Source organism: Pinus tabuliformis, chromosome 7 (genome assembly GCF_031772625.1).
Source record: "Pinus tabuliformis cultivar Carrire ecotype Pingquan chromosome 7, CPIR1, whole genome shotgun sequence".
Lineage (NCBI taxonomy): Eukaryota > Viridiplantae > Streptophyta > Pinopsida > Pinales > Pinaceae > Pinus > Pinus tabuliformis.
The window spans coordinates 1,388,696,675-1,388,714,657 of record NC_142293.1 but is presented as its reverse complement, the minus strand read 5'-3'; the positions used below and the strand labels follow the sequence as shown (position 1 = coordinate 1,388,714,657).

The 17,983-nt window shown below is 35.4% G+C and overlaps 1 pseudogene; it reads right to left on the bottom strand.

Moving 5' to 3' along the window:
* The window catches only part of LOC149252832 (monooxygenase 2-like), a 208,616-nt pseudogene that overhangs the window by 131,465 nt on the left and 59,168 nt on the right, over window positions 1-17,983 (bottom strand).

Here is a 17,983-nt window from a genome sequence, read left to right as displayed (position 1 = left end):
ACCTTACATTATTTAGCAATTTATTTCTTATAATTCAAAAATAAAGCCATTAAGTGCTAAGTTTTTTGGAGGTTTTTTATAAAGGGTCCCCATTTATTAATAGATTATTAACTATGAAATCAATAAATGGGGGGGTTGTTGAACAATATAACAATTGGGGATTCACTGGAAGAACCAATTATCTCTGATAGTCTTTTGAAACTTCTAAAACTTCAAAAACAAAGATAGTTCAGAAAATAGGAATTACATGAAATATAAGATAAGTAACATTTCTCTGAATAAGAAAAAAAAACCTAATTACCATCCACTTGACATCCTCTTCAAAATGTAAATTCCTTTGTCTATATCAGTCTTTACTTGGTTTAAAGATAAAGCGGGGGTCTCTTGCAGATTAGATTTTAGATATACTCATTTTTCATAGGTAGAGCCTCTGCTGCCAGCAGGCATCTATAGCCTCGACAGGGTTACCTTTTAACTTTCAATGATTCAGTATCCGATCCAGATAAGAGTGCAAATTTTAGAGATAAATTCAAACTCATATACTTATTCTCTTCTCTTTCTTTTTTTAAACAGTTTATTTTTGTTCTAAAAATTTTCCTTTTTTCTACATAAAGGTCATTGTATTGGTTTGGTTGCCAAAAATGACAATTCCATTCATTGGTTGTAACTCAACTGAACAAGCTGGCTCGTGATGAGACCCCATGTCTTTTGATTAAAATAATCTCAATCCATTACCCTGTTTTGATATGTAGTATTGGTAATGTCAATTTGTTATTTCCCTATGGTAAGTCAACTCTTAATGAGACCTCTTATCCTTTAAGGTTTAATATATTTTAGAATTACACTCTAAAAAGAGAAAATTTCACTAGATGGGGAGAATCATTGAATCCTTAGGAGTTTCTGGATGAAAATTATAGAGTTAAAGGTGCTTATCGACAGAGCGTCTTTGCATTGTTAAAGCTACTTTTCTTGACTGATTATAGAACAATGGTCTCTTTATAAAGTTTAGGTTTCACAAAGGATAAATGATTTTGGTGGAAAATAAGAAAAATTCAGAGAAATAGAACTTAGCTTATGTTTAAAATGTTAAAATTATCTTCTTAACAATATCTACTTATACAAGGGAAAAATTAAAATATAAAAAAGATTTTTATTGAAAGGCCAAAATTAAATACTATTTATCTTTTGTTTTCCTAGGGAAAGTAATGGAAATATTGTACAAAGGATAGAAGAGGTTATCTTCTATGAAAAATATTTCTTCAAAATCTGCCCATTAACAGGAAGATAATCTCTCTTGCCTGATAAATATTGCAATAGAAACATTGATGGGCCGATTTGTTCCATAATCTGAAATGGGCCAAGCCACATTCTTTGGAATTTGGTATGCTTACCTTTTTCCTCGTGTGCTTTATCTCACTTCAATACAAGGTCTCTGAGCTGAAAGGATTTAGGACTTACAAAAATTGCATCAAATGAAGACTTGACAAATTGTTGATGATGTTCATGTATTATTTTGGCTTTATCTCTTTCTTCTTCGAGTTTGAGGATTTGTGACTGCCTGAATTGCATATAAGAGGCAGGAATTTCTTCAATAAATTTAACCAGGGCTAGAGAGGGAATAGCTACATTTGTAGGAAGAACAACCTCTTTCCCATAGACCAAATTAAAAGGAGAAGTGCCTATTGATGCCTTCTTTGTTGTTCGATCTGCCCATAGAGAAAATGTTAAATATTTATGCTAGTTTTTTCTGACTTTGATCAATAGTTCATTTGATGATTCTTATGAGATTTTTATTTGTAGATTTTCCTAAACAATTTCCTCGAGGATAATAGTTAGCAAAATATTTAAGTTTGAAACCTATTTTAAGCGCAAATTATGTCATAGCATTACCTGTGAAATAGGATCCATTGTCAAACATAAGGGCAGTTGGTAGGCCAAATATGGTAATAATAAACTGATCAATAAATTCAATGATGTTTTCAAAATTTTCTACCTTAAGTGGAATTTATTCCACCCACTTAATGAAGTAATCAGTTGATGTAAGGATATATATATGCTTCTTTAAAGAGTGAGGAATGATCTCGCCTATTATGTCTAGTCCCCATTACTCAAATGGTTATTCAATGCTGACCGGTTGTAATGGTAATGCAGGTTTCCTCTGTCTTCCCGCAGATGTTTGACAAATTTTTCATTTCCATACATATTTGTGTGCATATTTGAATAAATTTGGCCAATAATAGCCAACATGCAGGATTTTATGTGTTGTTGTGTCTCCTCCAAAATGTCCACTAGCTGGTCCATCATTGTGTTCCTGCAAAACCTTTTCTACCTCAGATTTTTCAAGGCACCTAAGTAAAATAGAATCATAATTCTTCCTAAGCAAAACATCATTGATGATTTCATATTTCTTAGCTTTTAATCTCAAGGACCTTTTTCTTTTGTAACTGAGTTGCATAGGGGCATATCCATTTTTCAAATAAAAGATTATATCAACATGTTTAGATTCAGTATGGTTGAGGCTTACCTCGCATATTTGTATATCATGACCTGAATATTGTAGTCCTAGTAAGTTGGATGCTCCAGCTAACATACATGGCAAAAGTAGGAGGAAAACCAAAGGTGGAAATTCATACATATGAAGCGAGTCTCAATGCAGAAGAGCTAATGGATTGGATCAAGTCATTAGACAAATATTTTGACTATGAAGAGGAATATGACGACAAGAGGAAGATGAAATTTGCAGTTACCAGATTGAAGGGTCATGTAGCTATTTGGTGGGACGAGCTACATACATCTAGAACAAGGAAAAGAAAGTCCAAGATCAAGAAATGGGATAAAATGGTAAGTAAGGTGGAAGCCAAAATTATGCCTAAAGATTATGAGTTAAATCTTTTTAAACAGTTGCAGAATTTAAGGCAAAAAGGAATGACTGTTAAAGAGTACACAGATATATCAATGGCTTAAAATATGACATACAAGATGATATTATCTTGTTAAGTCTGAAGACTATTAAGGATGCTTATCAAGCAAGTTTGAAGGCAGAGTAGAAGATGTTGAGAAAATAGAATCAAAGGAATAGTGAAGAAGTGTAGTAAGAGGTAGACGAACTACCAGACCAAGGGGACAACAACATTAGCATGAAGCAGGCTATTCAAGTTGCAAACTGTCACAGAGAGGGGATTTTAATAGAGGAATATTTGCACCTAGAGGAAGAGGTCAAGGAAGAGATGTTCGATGCTACACATGTGGAGAATGGGTATGTGTGTCGTGGGAGTATCCTCATAATAAATCAGCAAGCCAGAGGAATGTGAATGTGGCAGAGGGAAATCTAGAAACACCCCGACTTATGGAGAAAGAAGAACCCCATAAAGCAGGAGAATCCCTATTGTTGAGAAGGACATTGCTTAAGGCAGAAAAAGAGATTGAAGAACTAGCGGAGAGGAAGAGTTTATTCATAACTACCTATAAATCCAAAGGTAAGTGTTGTAAAGTAATAATTGACAGTGGAAGCAATGGTAATCATGTTTCTAAAGAGATGGTGGACAAGCTTGGATTAGCAAAGACAGTGCACCATACTCCTTTGAAAGTATCATGGTTGCAAAAAGGACATAAGATTATTGTGACAGAACAATGCAAGTGGAATACAAATTGGTACGTATAAGGATGTAATATTATGTGATGTAATGTCAATTGATGTATGCCATGTATTGTTGGGAAGACCGTGGAAATTTGATCAGAAAGCTATTCATGATGTGAGGAGAAACACTTATACTCTAGAGAAGGTTGGAACTAAACATACATTGCTACCATTGAAGGATGATGCTGAAAAAGGATCACCTGGAAGTAGTGTTATGTTGATGGGCGGAAAAGAGCTATTGCAAGAGACTGGTAAAGGTGAAGAAATGCATTTTGTTGTCATAGGGAGACCGAAGGTAATTTTAACTTCTAGGAACTTGGATGATTTGCGTGGAGAAGTTAAAATTATGCTAAATGATTTTGTTGACATTGTTGTGGATGAGTTTCTGAATGCGTTACCACCTGTTCAAAGTATCAGTCATCACATTGACCTAATAACGGGAGCGAGTTTTCCAAATAAAGCAGCGTATCGATTGACACCTCAAGAGAATGCAGAAGTTGGAAGACAAGTGCAAGAATTGATATATAAGGGACTAATCAGAGAAAGTCTTAGTCCATGTGTTGTACCAACAGTACTCAGTCCAAAGAAAGGAGGTGAATGGTGTATGTGCACAGATTCTAGAGCCATAAACAAGATCAAAATCAGTTATAAATTTCCTTTGCCACACATGTATGATTTAATGGATTGTTTGAGTGGATCAAAATATTTTACTAAAATAGATTTGAAGAGTGGATATCATCAAATAATAATTCAAGAAGGAGATGAGTGAAAGACTGCATTTAAACAAACAGTGGGTTGTATGAGTGGTTAGTGATGCCTTTTGGACTCACTAATGCACCTAGCACATTCATGAGATTGATGAAAGAAGTCTTGAAGGAATATGCAGGCAAGTTTGTTATTGTTTATCTTGATGATATTCTAGTTTTTAATAAAAGTAAGGAAGAACATCTAGAGCATCTTAAACTAGTTTTAAGAACTCCGCAGAAAGAGAAACTACTGATAAATCTAAAGAAATGTAGTTTCATGAAGGAAGAGTTGATTTACTTGGGATTTTTAGTTTCTAAAGAAGAATTGAAAATGGATCTAGAGAAAGTCCAAGAAATTTGGAGTTGACCTATTCCCGAAAATATATTTGAGGTAAGAAGCTTTCATGGTCTTGCAAGTTTTTACAGTTCAAAGTTTATCAGAGGTTTTAGTCAGATTTGTGCACCAATTCTTTAAACAATTAGGCAGACTAATCAGTCGTTCAAGTGGAAAAAAGCAGCGGATAGGAACTTTAAATTGTTGAAGAGAAAAATCACAGAGGAATCGATTTTAGCTTTTCCTAATTTTGAAAAGGTATATCAAGTTGAAACAGATGGTAGGGGAGTAATAGTTGGCATAGTTTTGAGTCAAGAAAGAAAACTAATAGCGTACCTCAGTGAGAAATTGAATGAAGCGAAGAAGTATTCTTCTTACGACAAAGAGTTTTACACTATTGTGCAAGCCTTGAAAAAATGGAGACATTATTTGTTTCCAAAGAAATTCATATTTTATTCGGACAATCGTGCATTGCAGTTCATAAATAACCAGCCGAAATTGAACCAGAAACATGCCAAGTGGGTAGAGTTTTTGTAGAGCTTTACTTTTGTGATAAAACACACAATTGGTAAGTTGAATAAAGTCGCTGATGCATTGAGAAGGGTATGTTTTACTGTGCAAGAATTCAAAGTTGGTGTTGTAGGATTTGAAGAAATGATTGAAATGTACAAAGATGATGCAGATTTTAAAGATGCCTATACAACAGTTCAAAATCCAATAGTGCATAACAGAAGTCAATGGTTAGATTATCTCATCCAAGGAGGCTTATTATTTAAAGGCAACAAGTTGTGTATACCTAGATGTTCTATTAGGGAAAAAATAATAAAGGAAAAACCTAGTGGAGGATTATCTAGTCACTTTGGGCAAGATAAAATCTGATAGTGTGTATGATTATATATTGACGTTGGATGTGATTATACGTCAGATCTGTACAATCCATCATTTGCCTTTGTTTCTTTGTATTCGAGTTGGAGTTGAATATTTCTCTGTTTTCGTGTGCTACAATATAAAACACAAAGTTAATAGAAATCGCAGCCTTCTGTATTATTAACAGTGTTGAGTGCTTAAGATCTCAACCGTTGATCCAAGTTCGGACCAACAGTGTGAAACCCTGCCGACCATTGGATTATCCATTATTACATCGCAATGTTTGTTTACAAGGGAGCAGACTTCAGGCCTTGAGGAAGAGAATTGTAGGGAGTGAAGTGAATTGAGGCTCTTGTGCTCCCTGAAAACGTGGCCTCGGCGCGAGTTCTGGAGAAGGCCAGATTTGTTAAGGAAGCTTTCCTTCGTAACAACGTCCACCTGAAAGGAGCCGTTAGACACTGTCTACTCTTTAGCTATGTTGTTTAGACATCAGTAACAGTAGCTTGCATGATACTAGAGTTATATAATAAACATTCATCAAATATAATATAATGGTTTTAGTACCGGCATGGATATGGATTCTCATGGAGTCCTGTTTTTATTATTAACTATTGTCTCAAAAGTGTAAAGAGAGGCCGATACTATTATCAAATTAATTTCAATATTATAAAAGTTCAAAAAAAAATGTAATTTAAATCTATTAATAGATTAATTTTACAATATTAATATAAAAGTAACACAATTCGCATTCAGAATATAGTGAAATTTCTTCAAATAAATAAAAAACGTAAACCACAATAATAATATAGGGTTTTATTTATTCTCTTTGGCTTCTGTAGATCCGAGATTTAATTTCTGGTGTTTCTGGGATGAATATGCTAATAATAATCCTTACTCTGTCCCTTGGTTTTATCTCGATTAATGATTCGCTTAATATTTGGGCCGTCAACTCATATCTCTGATTGCAGAATTCAAGATAAAAATACCCTTCTATAGATATTATATTTATGTTAAAGTGATCTCTTGTGAGACATACAAGGAATTTGAAAACCCTGCAAGTAAAAAAAACCGAGAACTCTGGACTCCACAATCCTCCGTGAACATGCGTACTGGTTTTCCTGGGAAAACACTGTAAATGAACATGCGTACTGATTTTCCTGGGAAAACACTGTAAATAACACTTGAAACCATAATGAACTTGCTTCTTTCAATAGTTAAGAGTAGTGGCGCAGGATAATTAAATAATGTACGACATGTCTAATTAAATAATGTAACAGATGTCAAATCTGGGCAAAAAAGATAGACAAAAATGCAAAAGGAACTGATTCAAAAGTGTTGGTGTACATGCACTTAGACTAGCTGTGTTGATGTACATGCACCTAGATTAGCTCCAGTTAACTTATTGGTTGCATGTGGCACATGTACACATTAGCATAAGATAAAGCACACTTAGCTTTAGTTAGCTTTAGTTATTGCATGCACAACTAAGCTTAACTTAGTTGCTTTTGTGTATTTATTCTAAAACTCATATTGTAGAATTACTTTCATTCTTTTCTCAATTCTTGCTCGCTTTCTTCCTTCTCTTTCAAGCTTGTTATTGTCTTGCAGATCTAGATCTATCTGTGTTTCTCAAAAATCTTACATGGTATCAGAGCACAGGGATTTGTAATCAGTGCACAAGCAATTTTATTTGCAGGTTCAGAAGATTGAAGAAACAACAAAGAATGGAGTCTAAATTGGAGTTTCCACAATCGGCAATTCTCACTCCATATAATTATTTCGAATGGAAGCCAAAGATTCAACTTCATCTCAGAAGTAGAGGCTTATTTCGAATAACCATGGGAACAGAAGTTGAACCAACATCGGCAATGGAGAAAACAAGATATTTCAATCGCATGGACAAGGCCTTTGGCATCCTATGTTTATCTATTTCTCCGGAACTGCTATTTCATGTTGAATCATGTTCAACTCCAAATGAGGTATGGAAAATTTTGGAAGAATTGTTTGGAAAACAGGATGAAATGCTTAGAATGATAAACGATTCGATCGCAATCTATAGAAATCATCGTGAAAGCTTTAGCTTAGAACCAGAGGACCCGCATGTCGCCAGCCTATACGCCGCCAACTACGTCCAAGGTCTCCAAGAAACCGACGGTGGTGACCCTAACCAGTTGGAGGTGGCGGCCTGCTGCAAACATTACACGACCTATGGCGTGGACAACTTGCATGGGGTCGAGCATTACACGTTCAATGCCAAGACTACTCCACCTCTAAAGCCTTCCCATGATTGGAAAATATTTGGCCAAGAACTCAGCAAATCTACCGAAGCTATTGTCACCAAAGTGGAAGATAGAGATCGTCATTATCAGCCTGTTTTCCATCCACCTTACGCCCATGTTGCTTCCTATGTTGCGTTTAACGACACAGAGAGACTCATTGGCGACGCTGCCAAGAATCAGGTGTCCATGAATCTGACCAACACTGTGTTCGATGCCAAGAGATTGATCGAGAGGAGATTCAGCGACCCGCCGGTGCAGGCGGACATGAAACTCTGGCCTTTGAAGGTTGTTTCAAGGCCCGGCGATAAGCCCATGATCGAGGTTGATTACAAGGGGGAGAGAAAGCAGTTCGCACCAGAGGAGATTTCTTCGATGGTGCTCACCAAGATGAAGGAGATAGCGGAGGCGTATTTGGGACAGACGTTGAAGAATGCCGTAATTACCGTTCCTGCCTATTTCAATGACTCGCAGAGGCAGGCTACCAAGGATGCTGGATTTATCGCGGGGCTTAATGTGTTGAGAATCATCAACGAACCCACGGCGGCCGCCATTGCATATGGTCTGGTCAAGAAGCTCCGCTGCACAACCGACGCGAAGCTGAGGCATGAATTCATTATGGAGATCGCCACAATCGGCAGCATACACCACGCGAACCTCGTAAAGCTCCTGGGCTTTTGCGTCGAGGGCCCACACCGGCTCCTGGTCTACGAGTTCATGAACCGTGGCTCGCTGGACCGGTCTCTCTTCGGCTCGGTGGGGCTCCCGGTGCTCGAGTGGGAAGAGCGCTACGCTATTGCGCTGGGCACCGCGAAGGCTCTGGCCTATCTCCACGAGGACTGCAACGAGAAGATCATACACTGCGACATCAAGCCCGAGAATATTCTCCTCAACGACGAATCGCAGACCAAGGTCTCCGATTTTGGGCTCGCGAAGCTCATAAGCCGAGAGCAATCGCAGGCCGTGGTGAGCAACATGAGAGGCACCCGTGGTTACATGGCGCCAGAGTGGCTAACCCATGCGCCCATTTCACACAAAATCGATGTCTACAGCTACGGCATGGTGCTACTCGAGATCGTCGCCGACCGGAAAAAAATTTCACCGCCGGATTCATGTTCAAACACGGACCCTATTTCCGACCTCAGCTTTAGTCTCAATTACTTCTCGGCTTATGCACTGCAGCTCTGCCAAATGGGAGGGCCCTTTACTGTGCTTGCGGACCCCACACTGGAAGGGGGGGTTTTCTTCCCACTGGATTTTCCCTCTTTCCTCCTTTTTTATGCATTGTATATGGGTACCTAAAATGGCCGTGTTGTCGGGACCCATTCATTATTGCATCACACTCACCTAAGTTATGCTTAAGGGGGGGTGTTTGTGTAAATGGACTTAGACTAGCTGTGTTGGTGTACATGCACCTAGATTAGCTCCAGTTAACTTATTGGTTGCATGTGGCACATGTACAGATTAGCATAAGATAAAGCACACTTAGCTTTAGTTAGCTTTAGTTATTGCATGCACAACTAAGCTTAACTTAGTTGCTTTTGTGTGTTTATTCTAAAACTCATATTGTAGAATTACTTTCATTCTTTTCTCAATTCTTTCTCGCTTTCTTCCTTCTCTTGCAAGCTTGTTATTGTTTTGCAGATCTAGATCTATCTGTGTTTCTCAAAAATCTTACAAAAATAAAGGGTATCAACCTAACTATAAATATAAAATATTAATATACACTTTAATTAACTACAAATAAAATGTATTTGTGAATAAGGAATGATTGTTTTAAAAACGACAAAAATATCGGGCTTGCCATCAGCCATTTAAAGCGCCCCGGTAGCGCCCATTCACCCTACATATCAATGCAGAGGTCGTATGTTCGAATACCTGTTTATCGATGTGTCAGATTTTCCCACGTCCCATCTCTGGAACTGGCTATCCGTGTTGTTGCGGTGTTCAGCCTCCTATAGCGTCGTTTCCATTTGCAATTGCCAATTTCATCCATCTCATCCATGCATCATCCATTTTAAATTTGTAATTGGGAGCACTTTGAATTTTTGAAATTTATCCTGCACCTTTGAGCCCATCCTAATTAGAGTGGGATCTTATGTTTTGTAGAGAGGCAGAGTAGGTCTTCGATCAAAATAATATATATTTTTTATGGTAATGTTGGGCATATTTTTAGTGATTCACATATATAAAATATTGAGCATATTTTTAATCATTAACACAGGAGTGGACTAAAATTAGAGAGTTAGTTAATTTAATTGAATGTTGAGTGTTGAGTGGTGAGTCAAGTTGAGTGATGGATGAAGAGTTAAGTACAGTCTATACTTAGAGTATGAGTTAACCGAGTTAAGTGTGTATGCATGTCAAGATATTTTAAGCAAATCACTAATTGGAAAAGTTTAAATACCCTTCACTTCACCAAATTCATTGTAAGAATCATGTTTTGTATGATCAATAAAAAAGTATAGCGCCTCATGTATTTTGTTTGCGAATTTGTGTTTTGAGTCCTCTACATTTACAACAAATTAAAGTGAGTTCCTCTGTCTTTACAACAAATTGGTATCCGAACATTTACAAAAAGCCAAAAAAACAAAAAAAAAACAAAACCGAGTCAACAATAATCCGTGAAATAGAAGAGAGAAGTACCTTTTCCTATAACACTCTTCTTGTTTGACCTATAACACTCCTTACAGTGGTATTCAGAGTGTTATAATGCTCTTGGGCCTAGCTTAGAGAGTGGTATTCAGAGTGTTATAATGCTCTTGGGCCTAGCTTAGAGACACGTTAAAGATGAAAAACTTACCGCATACGCAGGTTATTGTTACCGTATAGAGAAATCGTACACAGCTCTCAACCAGTCACGGCTGCGTTAACCAAGTCAAGAAAATTTGTTTAAAATGTCATGTGGTTACAGCTGACTCATAAAAATTTGTTAAGGCGTCACTTAATACGAAACGCTATTAAAGGAGCGTGGCCCATGGAAGGGTTTTTTAAGGAGTTGTTTTTAAAGAAATTTTTTGGAAGTTTTTCCGGTGGGTTTTTCGGTGAAAATTTGGTCACAATTTATTGAAATCGCAAGTTTGATAGCTAATTTCTACACAATTAAAGTGTCCCAAAAGTTTTTCAGGGTGCTGAATCCAAATATACAGTTAAAAAACCATTTTAAATAATACAAATCAAGATTTAACCTCAAGTTTTTCTATCGGATTCCGTCACTGGAATCTCCAAAAAATCGCACTAAAGACAACTACTTTCTTTAAAACTTCGGTGGATTCTGTTTACCAATATCAAAGTGTTAGGATTTTTTGAAGGACGGCTTTATTTAAAGTTTATGGGTTAAAGGTTTACAAAATATGAAAGTTTTGCCATAAAGTTGGAAGGATTTTAACATAAAAGGTATTCGAAGGTTTTTAAAGTCATTTTTGGATATATTGAAAAGTTCAAGTTTATAGAGGTTTTTGTATTTTTTTGTATATATATATATAGATATATTTTATAAAAGATTTGCTTTATATATAAAAAATCATTAAGGGATTTTATAAAAGAGTTTATAAAAAATTTGATTGGCAAGAGAATTTAGGGATTTGTAAAATTCGTTAGTTATTTGGTTTCTTGTAAGTATGACAATGTTTTGGTGAAGATTGTGTTTTTTGGGGCACATATTGAAAATCATATTTCTTTTGGGGGAAATATGGAAGATACACTTAGGCAATCAGTAAAACAACTATAAAAAGAAAGGAATGACATCAATCATGGGTCGTAAACCGCAACTAAAGCATATTAAAAAAAGGAATTGGAATGAAGAGGTAGAGATTGTTGCCATGGTTAGAGAGGTTCAGGCTGCAGCTGAGGAACTAAGAAGTCTAGCAGAAGATAAAGAAGAAAACGAGGGTGATTGGTGTAGCTTTGATTTGCTACCACATCCTATGTTTACAGGTGAATATTTTGATCATTGGGTTATCAAGATGTTAACTTTTCTTCGAGCTAGAGAGCTAATTGAGTATGAGTCTAATAACCCATATGATGCAGTATGTGATGTTTTAGCATTGAATTTTATAAGACAAGAATTGGATGAGAAGTGTTTGTGTGAGGTAGCAAAAGCTACAACTTCCAAGGAAGCATGGAAGTTCCTAGAAGCAGAGTTTGGTGCAAGGGGTAGTGACATGCAACATCAGGTTATGTCACAAGAAAAGAAGTCAGTTGTAGATCTAAGAATAAATGAGCAAGACTCTAAGAGGAAAACAAAGCTTGGAGAATCCCACTAAAAAGTAGACGATGGTTTTCAAGACCATAAAAATGAAGCCCATTATGCAAACATGCATATGGATGAATAATATGCAACAAAGATTGCAAAGATAGAAGAAAAAGTATCTGTATGTGAAGCAAAGCAAGAGCATATAAATGCTCAAGGAATCCATTGTAACATGGATGATACAAACAGTTGTGAATCCCACTATAATGAGACACATGTGGATGTTGACTGCAAAGTGAGATGTGAATTGGTGAATCCAGCCGCAACTAATGGATTTTGTGAGATTGAAATTGTCAATGGAGTTGACAATAAACATATGCATGCTCAGATATCCCACCGTAGTGTAGATGAGCATTATGTTGATGATATGTGTGGTTTATTTTTTGAAATAGAGATTAATTGTGGCAATATAGTAAGTGCAATATTTGATGAAGAATTGAAGGTTGAAGTTGCCACTGTAGTAGCAAGATATGAAGCAGTTGTAGCTGCTCATGAAGCAGTATGCGATCTACCAATAGTTGATGATCAAAAACATCATAAAATGATTGAATAGTTTTTTATGATAATATCCACTGACCACATAATAGTGGAAGATAGTTTTAGTGAAGTTGAAAAGAAGGAAGAGAAGGAAGAGGTAGAGCAGGAAGTTGTCACTGAAGAGCATAATATAGATGCTTTTAACATTGTTTTTGAATATGTAGGTGTTCAAAATAGCATGAGCGAAAAAATTGAAAACAAGGTTGTTAATAAATTTGATGCAGATTTGAAGCTCATTGAAGAATGGATTCAAAAACCAATAAAACAAATTGATTCGAGTCTTAAAGCAGCAACAGGAACAAAAGAATTGAATGAAATGGTGAATAATGATCTTGAGTGTGCAGGTTACAGGAAAAAAGCAGTAGTACTTGATGATGGAAGTGGAAAGAATGATACACTACTACATGTAGGGGAGTTTTAAGACAATATTTGAGTCAATTGTCTTAACTTAAGACAAAAAGAAACTTGTGTATTGTCTTAAATATTGTCTTTAAGCAGGTGTCTCAAAATATAATGTCTCAAAACTTTGTCTCTATAAAGAGAATATAGAACACATATTATTATTGTCTCTATAAAGACAAGAATTATTGTCTATTAAGAGACAATTTGATTTGTCTCTCTAGAGACAATTTCATTTGTCTCTCTAGAGACAACTTCATTTGTGTCTCTTTAGAGACAATTACATTTTGTATTTTTAGAGACAATAGCTGAGATTAAAAACATATTGTCTCTATAGAGACTATATGTCCATAATTCAAACTATTGTCTCTCTAGAGACAATATAAAAAAATATTTAAAAAAATAATAAAATCATTTTGAATGTTCTTTCAAAGTAGTTTCACATTCAAAGTTCACAAATATAGTGATTTTAATTACCTTAAATTTTTAATGTTTATGGATACCAACAGAATAAAAAATAGATAAATCCATTATTTTCAACGCTAACAACAAAGTAATTTTAAATCTAAATGAAAAAACAATTCTGGAAATCAACATTGAAAATAATAAGGCAACACACTTATATTTTCTGAAAATGCATTCACGTCATTTGAACATGCAGGGTCCTTAGTTGGAACTTCATTTTAAGACATAGTATGAGTCAAAAAAAATATGTTCTAGATTTCTCCATCCTACAGGAGGGTTTACTCTCTAACATAGAAATTCAAAGCTTCAATCACATTAAATGGTGGAAATTAAATTCATATCCAGTTGTTAAACCACAATTTCACTACCCTTCTATAATTTGAATTGGCTTCCTTGATAAAAAAGAATTGTAATAATGTATATGAATTTGAATTTATAATTGATTGGAAATTCTGTCTTCATGAAGGTTTTACAAAAGATGAAAAATTGACACAGGTCCTGGCAACATGATATATGCCAATTCTCAATGTATTGGTGACCTACATAATTATCTTCTCCACTATTGGCTTTCACAATTTGAGTTGGATCCATCTCCTGTTGCAGCCCAAGAATTGTAGCAATTGGTATCCAAATTGGTGGTGATATAGTTCCTGAGGAAGCTTCATATCCAATGAATCTAATTCGGGTAATGAACTATTATGATCAACTTCATAACAAGCTAAAGTTGCAGAAAAGTCAATATCACTAGATGTTTTCTCGACACTTAATCATTTCTTGGAGGCACACCAAACCACCCATCCTTCTTCCTCTTAAGAATAAAATAATAAATTCCTGTAAGGAAAGTTTTATACCATTGCTCAACCATTTCCAAGAGAGCTACTTACTAAAATAAAATAAAATAAATGTAGTGTGTACCTGAAATAGAAATGTGTGCACTCATATTATTTATTCATTCTCACTTGCCTTGCCTTGCATGATTCCTGGGAGCACTTGCAAATGCAATAGTAGAGTCATTTTATTTTTTCTATAATAAATACCCCTACTATCTTTATAATAATTAATAATTGAAATAAAAATAAGATTCTGAAAACTTATTAAACTCTCAATATAAAAATGGATCAAAAACAAAACCAATATACTCTTTAATATAAGCATAAATTTTAATGATGATACCATCTCTAATTTTAGTTGGTAGCACTGTTTGTTTCGAATCAAGGCTCAAAAATGTCGTGAATACTAGTAAAAATACTAGGTAAGTTTCAAACCCTTTTAAAATGAAAGTACATCACCTATTTTTCTCTGTAGTGGGATGGGAAGTATTTGAAAACTCTTATTAGAAGAGTGAACAGAATCTCTGACTAAAACTTGCAGAATCTCAATCAACATTAATACTCAACAATCATATGGGATTTTCCCTAAATGAGATTTTTATAATTATATATTTATTAATTTAAATTTAACTAGAATTTGCACCATATGTTGCAAAGGAAACATTGTAAGTCGGTAGTGCGTATGGAAGAAGAACATAAATGAAAAAAATGTGATATGTTAGGTGATCTAACTATATCCAAATTTGAATGAAAAAATAAATCTAAATGTTAAATTTAATACAATCAAACAATCTACTCAAACGAAAGGCGTGCACAACTTCCTTAGAATAGGATAAACTTATTGTTATATTTCAGGTTAAAGATACAGTGCTAATGTTAGATCAGGCAGTTCTGTTTTATTTTTCACGTCTTTCTGAATTCATTTTTTATCAGTTAGATAGAGTGAAGATCCATATATCTAACCAATATATATTTTTATGAACCCTATGTGTCACTTATAAAAGAGAGTGAGAGTATCACTTCCCTTCCATGCTTAGCTAGGGATGGAGTTCGTCTCTCAGCACAATATAATAAGAGGTATAGAACATGTCGTATTGTGTAAAAATTTCTTTCCACATAAAACATGCATTTATGCATTTTAAGTGTCAAGTTGTTGAAAAAAAATAATATAAATTCAAATGTAAACCAACGTATATGGGTTATTAATATTACCTTTGTTTAGCAAGAGGGGATTCAATTCATTACTAAATTTATGCCCAAGTTTTACTACTTCAAATGGGAGTTAGAAGTTTGTATTTAAGATGCTACCTTAGCTTTGATAGGCGTTCCATCTCCAAGTTTTACTATAGTTAAAGAAGAATCTGTAGAATGTTGAATGGAAACAACTTTAGAATTGAATCTGATCATTCCTGGAGCCAATTATTTTGCAAGGGTATCTAGAAGCATACTCCTTTGCATGCATCAAAGTTCATGATTTCCGCTGATAGACAGGAAAAGTACTTAGTATTACAAAGCATGCGAAAAAAAGATGACCAAAATAGTTAATGGGATAGAAAGTACATCAAGTCATAGTGGCAATGAGGGGGTGCTGAAGCCATCTCCTAGATGCAGAAATGAATAGGAATAGAAATAAAGAATACAAACAGGTACACCCTAGACAAAGAAGCAGCAGGTGAAGCATTAAAGCTGAAACACAGAAGCAGAAGCATTAATCTAAAAGAACCAACCAGACTAAAAAGTGAGGGATTTGAGATGAGAAGCTTTGGATAACAAAATAGTAAAATAAAGAAAACATCCAATGTAAGTGAGATTTAAAAAAAAAAATAGAAGTTTAAGGTACCCTCTAGATGCGAAATAAAAAGTTACCTGATATCAATCTGGATAGACATATTTTTTCTCCTCTGTTTTATTATGTTGTTTTTGGATACTAGGTTTCATAAGTGCTGTGATTGCAAAGAATGTTAAGAATGTTGTGCCCAGTAAGAATTGGCTTATATGATTTTGAATTTCTATTGGTTAAACTTTGTGTTCACACCTTTTAGGAGTCCATATTCTAGCATGGCATGGACTATCTTCCATGGAAGACCCCTCTAGTGAGCCCTACGGTCATTGTAATCTTGAAAATATTCAAATGAATATGGACATTTTTCTAACTGTCCACTGGGTGCACCTATATCAACCCCCTGTAAACGGTAAAACTAAAAACCTATTACTCTAAATGCAACGCTGCATGCCTTGAGATAAGTTGTGTGTTGGCCATTGTGGTCTTATTGTTTTGGCGATCAAATCATGAATGCATGAGGGCGGAAACAATAATATGGTGAGATTTTACAATTTCTACATCTTTGTTTGCTATAGTCTTGCATTCTTTCCAAGACATTTATCAGCCAAGAGTTATGGTGGCATACTTACCATTTTCCAATGCTGGTGTAGGAGAGCTATTTGATAAAGGTTGAAGGGAAGGAAGTCACCTATGCCTTGTAAATTGTCATACAAGAAGCTAAATTATAGTGGGAAGTGTAGCTAGAGGTAAAGTACAGAGGATCAAATTGAATGATGTAATGACAATACCCCTATAACTGTGAATGCTTCAGGCAAAGGGACTCTGCAACACCAATAACATCGAGAGCCCTCCATAGCAGTCTGCATACACAAATGATAGTTTGAATATATCGACTAGTCACTAAACAAAGAATGTGACTTATGAATTCATGAGGAAAGTGCTAGAATGCAGGGTTTGGAGCATACATACAAATAAAGAGTATAATTGAGTAATTCCTAATGAATAGCTAAAGTAGCTTACTTTAAATTGTGAGTCAAATTATAGCTTCTACTCTAAACACAATGCTGCATACCTTGAGATAAGTTGTGTGTTGGCCATTGTGGTATTATTGTTTTGGCGATCAAATCATAAATGCATGAGGGAAAAAGCAATAATACGGTGAGCTTTTACAATTTCTACATCTATGTTTGCTATGGTCTTGCATGCTTTCCGAGACATTTATCAGCCAAGAGTTATGTTGGCATACTTACCATTTTCCAAAGCTGGTGTACGAGAGCTGTTTGGTAATAGTTAATGGGATAGAAATTACATCATGTCATAGTGGCAATGAGGGAGTGCTGAAGCCATCTCCTAGATGTAGAAACAATAATACATTGGGCTTTTACAATTTCTACATATATGTTTGCTATCGTCTTGCATGCTTCTCAAGAAATTTATCAGCCAAGAGTTATGCTGACGTATTTACCATTGTCCAAAGCCGGTGTACGAGAGTTGTTTGGTAAATTCTGAAGGGAAGGAAGTCACCCATGCCCTATAAATTGGCATACAAGAAGCTAAATTATAGTGGGAAAAGCAGCTGGAGGTAAAGTACAGAGGATCAAATTGAATGATGTAATGACAATACCCCTGTAACTGCAGATGCTTCAGGTGAAGGGACTCTGCAACACTAAGAACATCGAGAGCCCTCCATAGTAGTCTGCATACACAAATGATAGTTTGAATATATCGACTAGTCACTGAAAAAAGGAATGTAACTTATGAATTCATGAGGCAAGTGCTAGAATGCAGGGTTTGGAGCATACAAATAAGCTTACTTTAAATTATGTGTCTCCTTATATCTTCTATAACAATGTGCAA